At 34.4% G+C, this 10,070-nt stretch overlaps 3 long non-coding RNA genes across 3 annotated transcripts in view; 1 reads left to right on the top strand and 2 right to left on the bottom strand.

Annotated features, from left to right (window-relative positions):
- Positions 1 to 6,006, top strand: part of LOC149661429 (uncharacterized) — a 91,201-nt gene extending 85,195 nt beyond the window's left edge. The window contains exon 3 of the long non-coding RNA XR_016368910.1: positions 5,799 to 6,006. This is a non-coding gene — a long non-coding RNA (uncharacterized LOC149661429). The remainder of the gene's footprint in view (positions 1 to 5,798) is intronic.
- LOC149661430 (uncharacterized) lies at positions 256 to 2,494 on the bottom strand. Its single transcript, XR_016368908.1, has 2 exons — positions 1,951 to 2,494; positions 256 to 1,867 (listed from the first exon to the last, which is right to left on the bottom strand). It is a non-coding gene; the product is annotated as an uncharacterized LOC149661430 (long non-coding RNA).
- Positions 6,007 to 7,199: 1,193 nt separating the features above from the next.
- On the bottom strand, positions 7,200 to 9,738 carry LOC149661428 (uncharacterized). The gene is made up of 3 exons (XR_016369108.1): positions 9,511 to 9,738; positions 8,979 to 9,175; positions 7,200 to 8,375 (listed from the first exon to the last, which is right to left on the bottom strand). It is a non-coding gene; the product is annotated as an uncharacterized LOC149661428 (long non-coding RNA).
- Between the last annotated feature and the right edge of the window lie 332 nt (positions 9,739 to 10,070).

Below are 10,070 nucleotides of genomic sequence, written 5' to 3'. Positions count from 1 at the left end.
GCCATTAACGCTAATATGCGAAGATGCAAAAATATTGAATACAGAAAAATGGAACACTATAAAAAGAAAACATTAATACATGGTACTGTACAAAAATTTTCACACATTTAACTACAAAAATGTGTTAAATTAAACCGAGTTTCATGTTTATAAATCATACAATTTCATGTTAACTTGTTTCTGTTACGGGTATGGATATGAAAGCTCCATTATTGCCAAATGTATGGAGAGAAAAAAGCTCTTATTAGACTATAGTTTAATATTGACATGAGTTTGTTTATTTTGTCATACTAAATTTTAAAAGCTAAATATTAAAATATTGCGAACAACAAAGGATGGGTTCCTTAAACATTGTATATGATCTTAAAGAATGGGGTTTTTTTATTTTATTTTTATAAAGAAAAATACCATATTTTATATTAAATTTTCTGTTATAAAGTAGAAAATTAATTTTTCAGTGACTATTATAATATTTCTGTTTAATACCGTTTAATCTAATTTTAGGTTTTGGTTAAGTTAATTTAAATCTGGTCTAGTAAACCGCTAAGCTTCGCTATTTATAAAATTACTCACTTCTGATATGTATCATGCATTAAAATTAGATGACATTTTTATTTTTAAATATTAAAAACATTATTTGTACAACTCTTTCCTGCTTGGCTTAATTTTTCTACTCTTGTACACAGATGTGCAGCAGTGTAAACATTTCTACAGGCGCCTGTAGGAAAAGCATTGGTTTTCACGCGCCTATATGTTGGCTTTTTTCTCTAGAACGAAAAATAATCAAAATTAATATACTCTCACTATAACCTATATTTTATGTGTTTTGTACCCTAAAAAATAGGAATACAGAGAAAAAGAAGTATATATGCGTAAAACCTGTCTCCATTACGTGATAAATTCGCCGTGATTATTAATATAATGGTAAATTTACCCCGTTGGGTTCTTACTCACTCAATGCCGGTTCATTTTCCCCTCAATCCGTGTAAAAAATGGAATGGGAAGAAAATGAATCGCTGGGCAAGATCTTGGAAAATTTTCCAAAGAGATTAAACTCGGTTATCGCACGCGATAAAGCTATTTAATACACGTGGCGGGCGACGGCGGCAGTTAGTTTTTCTTGCTTAAGAAACACATTTCGGCTTCTTAATATTATATATCTATCCATTAGCAAAATTAATCCTCAGTGAAGGTATTCGTTTTTTTTTTTGGCTATATTTCGGGGTGGCGCGTACCAGAATGCGGGCTAAAAATCCTGGTCTAAATTTACGTAATTAGTATCCTATTCCCAAAGATGAGGGTTCTATATTAAAGAAACGAGGTGAAGGGAACTCAATTTTTTTAATTAATAATTTCTTTATTTTGCGAGTTCTGTTGAAAAGAGTCTCAAGTAAAAAATAAAGACTGTATGGCGTGTTCAATAGATTCCCTGTATCTCTTATAAAACCAGAATTTTTTCGAACCAAAATGGGGGTGGTAATGAGAGGATTGGAATGTGTGTATCACTTCCAATTTACTTTTAGAATAAATTATACGCGTTATTAACAGTGTTTGAAGGAAAATATTGTTTTAAAGGAGAGGAGAGACTGGAATTTTTGACCGAAAAGTTGCATTTTACTCGTCACCTCGGGCGCGTTTGTTTTTAATGGCGCGGAACTCAAAACTGCGCATACTACACAGCCTCAATTTCCGTCGAGTTTTCAACGTCATTGATTCGAGTAAGCCGAGACTATGGGACTCTAAATTGTATGGGGGAAAGAGCCTTCTCTAATTGGTGGCGTTTCGGAATGTCGCTTTTAGGAAATAACTTTTAAACGCCATTTGCGCTTCCACCCTTGTCCACTTACTAGAATGGAAGTTCAGGCTCCTAAAAAAAACGAAGAATTAAATCGTATCCACTTTAAGCGGTTTTTCCGGGAGAATCTAGTGTGTACGATAGAACATTTATACCAGTTGGTCTTAAAGTAAGTCCACGCTGCCATGTGGAATTGAAATAAACCGGGAAATTTGGAAACAGGTTGAAGGGTCATTTTGCAACTGGGATAAAGGCCAAGTCTTAGTAAGAATTTTCATTTTTCTGGACAATGGTACCATGACGATAGAAATAACTTCAATTTCCTCCAATCGTTTTAATTTAAAATGCTTTAAACGTGAAGTGATAACATCGTAGGACCAACCCTCTCTTGGAGTTGTTTCCCTGGATGTATTCGGCTTGATACGATGGAAAGGAAAAGGTCCTGTCAGCCACAAACCCCATATGTAGCTATACTAGGCTTTATAATAAGATTAAAAAAACCTAAAGCGAACGTAAAACGAGTGATCCACCCCTTTTTTTCTTTCCTCTATAAAAAGAAAAAGGCTTAGAGAATCGTCCGCGAAAAACGAGAGGTCGTACGTAGTACGGTCAATTTAAGAGGGGAGGGCTATTTTATTGAGCCATATAAAGTCTCTTTTAAAGCTCACCCCCTTCTATCAGGGGACTAAAGGACATTATTTTACGGGGGGGGTGCTTTCTTAGAAAACAGTCGCCTGGGTTGACTATATCTTAAGCAGTCGTATTTTCCCTCGACTAGAAAATTAGCCCGTCATATGACCGATTTTTGTGTCACATCGCGTCAAAGTAGGTACGTCAAAGTGCGTCCAAATCAACCAAGTTTCTGAGCAATGGTTCCAGAATCGTTTCAGTCATGTCTTGCTTTTTGTAGACTTTTGTATTTAGTAGGTGGTACCGCGTAGAACTTAAGACTTGCGATTATCGTTTCCAGACTGTTTTTTTTATGTGGGATTACGTTATATACGAGGTTAGTGGCTAGTCAAAGATAGTAAGGGACTACTATATGCTATAGATGAACCGAACCTCCCGGATACTTTTGGGGTTATAAATTTGGCCTGGGCCAATCTTTTTCATTGATATACTAAGTTGTTCAGATCAAAAAATTCAATAGTAAGGCGAGGAAAGGTATAAAGTTCCATCCGAAGAAATTTGATTGATTTTTTCTTTCCTTGATCTTAGCCACTCTGTATATCCATTCCGTGGTTCTGAAGATGCTTTAAGAATCACCCCCGATGGTCTCTTTCGTTCCCTCATCGCTAGTTCTCACATGCTTAAGTCTTCCCCATCCTCACAGACCCAAAAAACCTCCTAAGCGTTTCTTTTTTTCTTTCCAATGGGGTGCTACCAGATAAACAGGGCGAGAAATGTTTTTCCTTCTCTTACGCTTTTCTTCTCTTGAAGGGAACCATTTCGGCCGCTTCCTTATAAAAATGGACTTGTTGGGTGGACACCCCATCCGCGTTTCTCTATTCTTTCTCTCGCTTTGCAGTCAATGTCTCACAATGGCTTATAGTTCTCTCGTTGGACGTCTTAGACGCTATAGGATGTACCATTATTGGAGCATCGAAAGCACGAGTGCCGTAAATCGCTATATAACGTCGTTTTACTTCTCTTTCTTCTCTTGAGCCTCGTCATTCTCATCTCGATCCCTCCATTTTCTCCATCCGCTCGCTCGCGCCAAGTTTCTTCTCTTAAGGTTGGTTTAGATATTCGAAGTTGCGTTCATTAACCTAACCCAAGAAAAAATAGATCAATTACGATGTTGTTCCGCGCACTCAAAGACTTGTTTTTAAAGTTAGGGCGGTCAGGAAAAAGGACCGTAATTCTTTTTCCAAAATCTCTTAATTCTGTTATCATTGTTTTTTATACACTTGAGTATCAAACCCCTCGAAATCTTCATCCAAGGATTGATTTAAACGGATAAATATTATTCCGACTGCTTTTCCAATATGGGTCGAGTCTAAGAACTATAATTTGGTTTCTCCCGAATAAATTTATAAAGGCAGCATGCCGTTATTGAAGTTAAAGCTGTTTATAGCGCCAGAGCAAAAGCCACAAAGGCCTTATTTTACACCCTAAACACGAACAAACTGAAAACAATTTTCACCTCTAGTTTTTCTAGATATACCTTGGAAAAAATGTAAAAACGAAAGTTTTTTTGACCGAATATGGTATTACAGTAGAGAGTGCTTCACCCGTTTAGCATAATACTACAAAGCTACGAGCGAAAATACAAGAAAATTATTCAGCTTTTCTTCTACCCGAAAAGGTTCGCTCTTTCCGAGAGATGGATTTTAAGCTTCGCTTCTTTCTGTCGCTAGCATTTCTTGACTTTATTATTTCGTTGCTCCAAGCAACAAAAAAGTAGAATTTCAATTTGGGAAGATTACTAAAGTAGACGCGCATAAACACTAGCTGGAATCCAAAAACTTTCTAAACGAGGGGTTGATCACTCTTAGTTTCCAAGTACACCGATTGCGGAGTAGGTTTAATATAATGCCATTATCGCGCTCGCTTACACTCAGTGAAACATCCCTCGCTTCTAAATAACCAATCCACCTTTGTTATTTGATTAACTTCTAGCTCCGGCGGTACTTGGGTGGTCAGGTTTTATTTCTTACAATGCACCAAGAAGAAACGAAGGGTTTTACCCGTAACTAGGAAAAATAAAGAAGTGCAAAAAGAGGTATAAAAGCGAGAAAATTATATTTTCTGGGGGTGCAACGGCTGTTACCTGTCGACAGAATATTGCAAAACGAATTTAAAGTCGAAATTGAGAAAATTCTAAACCATTCACAAAGGTAGCATTTATTTTACGATGATAAAAGGCCGTTTTTATCGCGATACTTTACAAGTTTTTACCGCGGATTTTCACTTCACATCTTTAACACTGTATCAATTTTCAATTTACAACTGAATTTTAGTGAAATTATATTATGTGTTATACGCCACTCGGAGAGGTTAAAAAGTAGGCTTAACGTGATTTTGAAATAAGCGCGTGACAGTAATCACTTGACGGTATACTAAAAGGTATCGCCAGGGCTAGCTATAAGCTTACTTAAGCTCTTTCCAAAAGTAGATTATAGAGTTCAAGTGAAGAATGAAGATTTTTCTTGTCCAATTTAACATCATTAATTTTTATCTATCTGATTTTTGGATTCAATTATTCTCTTATTTGCTCGTATATTGTTTAATTTGTTACCTTATTGTTCTATTTGTTTGATATTTCTTTTATTGTGTTTTATGCTGTTTTATTGTGTTTTTATGCTGTTTAATGTGTGTTTATGCTGCTTTATTGTGTTTTTATGCGGTTTTATTCTGTTTTAAGCTGTTTAATTTGTGTTTATGCTGTTTTATTGTGTTTTTATGTTGTTTTATTCTGTTTTAAGCTGTTTTATTGTATCTTTTCGCGGTTTTAATGTGTTTCTATGCTATTTTATGCTGTTTAATGTGTGTTTATGCTGTTTTATTGTGGTTTTAAGCTGTTTTATTGAATGTTTTCGCTGTTTTACTGTGTTTCTGTGCTGTTTAATGTGTGCCAATGATGTTTTATTGTGTTTTATGCTGTTTTACTGTGGTTTATGTTGTTCTATGCTGTTTTATTGTGTTTTATGCTGTTTTATTGTGTTTTTATGCTGTTTTATGCTGTTCTATGCTGTTTTATCGTGTTTTATTGTAGTTTTTGTGCGTTTTATTGTTGTTTTTGTGCGTTTTATTGTAAATTCTGTGCGTTCTATTGTAGTTTCTGTGCGTTTTATTGTATTTCTATGCGTTTTATTGTATTTCTGTGCGTTTCATTGTAGTTTTTGTGCGTTTTAATTGCAGTTTCTGTGTATTTAATTGTAGTTTCTATGTGTTTATTGTAGTTTTTGTGTGTTTTATTGTAGTTTCTGTGCTAATTAAAGCATTCCAAGTAGTGTTTATGTCGATAATGAGTTAAAAATTAACTTTTCTAATTTCAAAGAAAAATACAAGCATCTGCCGCATTATGAGCCTATTCAAGTCTTCTTCCCAGTGCCAAGCAGAGGGGACGGGATCGACGCCATTCAGTGATAAAAGAAGGCTTCTCTTATCAAGTTTCAACGAATTTTACTTTTTGTTTTTATATCTATATACTTTTGTTTATACTTCATAAATGTACCATAGAATAAATAAATTGTTCGTCGATTTAATGAATCTCATTTTTTATTCCTTTTCTGTCAATTAAGTTACAGCAGGCATATATAGGATTTTAAAATGCATTAATTAGATTAAAAAGGACTGGGAATATGGGTTAATTATAGGATACCGGTCATCACTTAGCACAATTAAAGGCAGCGCATCGAGGGGCTATTCACTAATGAAAATTTTCTTTTATTGGTGATTTTTATTCACACTTATAAAATGGATAGGGATTCATTGGTGATTTAAAATGGATGGGAATAAATGGTGCGTCTGGATTCCGAGTAATCATCGAGGGGCTACTCACTGAAAACTCGTTAGCGATTTTAAACGGGATTGGGATTGTGGATAACTTAGGGGCTACGGGTTGTTATTATTTTACTAGTTATGAACGGATTATTAAGCATTCACACATTTGCCGCTAGGGGAGCTGCAAACGTAGTTACGTATTTACTGACATCTAAAACGTGATAAAATTCTGCTAGATATTCGTGTAAGCAATAGATAGTTCAAAAATTGCCGCTAGGGACGCTGTATTCGTAGTTACGTATTTAATGACATCTAAAACATGAAAAAATTCTGCTAGACATTCGTGTAAGCAATAGATAGTTCATAAATTGCCACTAGGGGCGCTGAGTACGTAGTTACGTATTTACTGACATCTAAAACATAATAAAATTGTGCTAGACATTCGTGTAAGCAATAGATAGTTCATAAATTGCCGCTAGGGGCGCTGTATACGTAGTTACGTATTTACTGACATCTAAAACATGAATAAATTTGCCGCTAGGGGCGCTGTATGCATAGTTACGTATTTACTGACATCTTATACATGAAGAAATTTGCCGCTAGGGGCGCTGTCTATAATATTATATAGGCCTAACGGTGTGTTCTCTAATTTGAATTAGCGCCCACGTCACACTTCGAAGCGCCCCCAACGACGGAATTTACTATAAAACTCGGACGCCACTTGTCCAGGGTTCTTTTCTCTCTGCGCCGGCGACCAGTCAACATCGTTCCTTGATCAGCTCCTCGTAATCCTGACTTTCGAAAGCAGAATTGGATGGAAAGCCACGTTTTACGCCGAGTGTGGGACGTGACTCTAATCTCTCCGCCATTGAATGTCCTTTAGAACGTTGAAATCAACGCGAAAGGTTAAGCCTAGTACGGTATGTGTGAAAGTCTTTCAATAATCCAAAGCCATCCAGCTAGCAATTTATTATTTTATTTAATCCTAGAGTTTAAATTATTTAGGTAGAGTTAATTGTTAGTTAATTATGTTTATTTATTGAAAATTAACTACAATATGTAGAAATTTCCAGACACGAGGTCAGTTAGACAAGGCTTAATTTAGAACATCTTAAATCAAGTACTTGGGCTCATATTAGGGGATTTAAATTCCTTATCTATTTTAAATAATAAACCTCGACTGTTTGCAAATTAGGTCTCATTTAACGGCGCGAAACTATATTACCTAAAATGAGTAACGTATGGTTTAACGGGGCCAGATTAGGTTGCACTAGGCTAGGCTAAACCTCTTATAAAAATTTACCCGAGCCTGGCACTAATCTCTAAGTTTTTACTTTATGCCGTCGTGTTAATTTAAATTAACGAGGGTATTTTAAAATTATTACACGTAAATTATAGATTTGAGATTCTAAAATTTCATTCGTGGCAGTATTTAATTATTTTAGATAATGAACTACGGTCTATTTAATAAATTAAAGGGTTTAAATTAATTAGGGTTAACTGTTAGTTATCATTAATTATGGAGATTCAGTCAATTTAATAATTTAAAAATGAGCCACGAACGCGAAGTTAAGGCTTGAGATTTTTAATTTATATTTACGTGGTTTTTTTCTTAAATTATTTTAATCTATGGTATTGTTTCCGTGAGTTATTAATTTGCTGGGACCTTGAGTAGCCGTTTAATTCTGATATAGAAATTGCTTAATATTTAGTGCAATTCTTACATTATTTATGGGAATATTTTACTTTTCTTAAATTATTATTTTGCTAGGACCTTAAAGTAGCCCTTGAATTCTGATTTGGCTTAATATTTAGTGTGATTTTTAAATTTTGTTTTTGGGAATATTTTACAAAGTTTTTCCTAGATAATTTACGGAAACAAAACCATAGATTAAAATTATTATTTTGTTAGGCCCCTCTAATTATTATTTGTTGTTAATATATTTTCATTTTTAGACGCGATGACGTTCTTGGATATTCTGTTGCTGGTCATTCGGAGAAGTTTCGTAGCAGATGATTTCAACCTTTGTTAGAGACGTTCCTTCCAGATGACATCTGCCTTGGTTTGGCGATACAAAATGTGGTGGCCTTGCAATCATTCTCTACAAAGATGCGATGAACATCACCGAATCTAGAAAATTCAAATTTTTATTTGAATTATATTTGCAACTACTTAATTTCTTTTTACACGTTCAAACTTATATTTACGGGACAATCTATATTATTTTTTGTTGAAAATTTTTGTAAACACCTTATTTTTAACTTTTTGTTCAATAAATTATGCCTTAAACCACTTTTTTTGTTTTCTTAAAAATTATTTGATTAAGAGGGAAGGTTTGAATTTTTTAGCTCTAAACAGATAGCCTATTTGTTGGGGACCCTCTTTTAAGCTTCTTTTAGCTTTTATATAAAAAAAGGAAACTTATATCAAAAAAAGGTAAAAATAAAAAAAATTAGCTTGAATCGTGCTTAAATTGATTTAAAGGCCTAAAAAAGGGTCCAAAAATACTACCCTGGTCCAAAAATACTACCCTAAGTCCAGACCCTAAAAAATTCAAGCCATCCCTATTATCGAAACTTTTTAAAGAAAACAAAGAACGTGAGGCAAGGCAAAAATTTTTTATTGAGAAAAAAACAATTGAGGTGTTTACAAAAATTTTCTACAAAAAAATATTTAAAGCGTTCCATAAATTAAAATTTGACCGCGTAAAATTAAATGAGGTAGGCTAGTTACCGATTAAATTTAAGAAAAAAATTAAGTTAATTGGCGGAAAAACTTTACGGTCCAATCAGTGTGAAGACCTCGTGTTTCGCAAATCCAAGAAAGATGTCATCTGGATTGAGGGTCCTTAACATCGGATGAACTTCCAAGTCTACTTGAAAACGTCTCTGAATGACCAGCAACAGCTTATCCAAGAAAATCATTCGCGTCTAAAAATTAAAATAAATTAATTACAAATATTAAGGCAATGCCTAATTTTAAAATAAGTGCTACTTTAAGCTTGACAAAATAATAATTCACCGAAATAATCCCACATATTTAAATAATTAGCGAAGTACTGGCGATATATTGCTAAGAAATTTTTTTAATAATCTAAGTTAAATTTCTTAAGCCTTGTTCAAATTTCTCAACCTCATGGTCGTGGTTTATTTAATTTTAATTCAAAATTTTTATTTAATAGACTGAATTTACGTTAATAATATTAATTAACTGCCTGTTTCGTAAAATAACTTATTAAAACAATAAGCTATTTAAAAAGACTTACATTTGCAGCGCATTAACAAGTTTGTCCATTCCAACATGGCCTTGCTGAATCGATTCCAAAAGAACATTCAATGGCGGAAAAGAGCTCTAGATTCATTCCTCGACGGCGAAAAGAAAAATGGCTGATCGTCGGCGAAAGGCCTGATTTCCAGGAGCTGAGCAGGAAACGATCTTGACTCCACAATGCCAATCGAAGAAAGAAATTTCGGCCGGTTACTCAAGAACAAAGTTCTCTCCCGCAAGATTTACACCCTCAAGACGTTAAAAGCAGACGACACTAATTGGTGTAAATTCAACCAAGGAGTAATACCGTTTTCCGTTGGCCTATTCCATGGAGTAATTTTCACTCCAAGGAAATTACTCCATGGAAAAGGACAATGGAAGGTATGGAGCAATATTGTAGGAGACAACAAATTTTAGGGAAACTTTCATTTTCGCTCCATAAAAATTACTCCATGGAAAAGAACAATGGAAGGTATGGAGCATTATTGGAGGAGACAACAAATTTTAGGGAAACTTTCATTTTCGCTCCATAAAAATTACTCCATGGAAAAGAACAAT

Source organism: Phalangium opilio, unplaced genomic scaffold (genome assembly GCF_054372755.1).
Source record: "Phalangium opilio isolate 3A_F unplaced genomic scaffold, DU_Popi_V2 ptg000070l_1, whole genome shotgun sequence".
Lineage (NCBI taxonomy): Eukaryota > Metazoa > Arthropoda > Arachnida > Opiliones > Phalangiidae > Phalangium > Phalangium opilio.
This window is presented reverse-complemented; position numbering and strand designations above follow the sequence as displayed.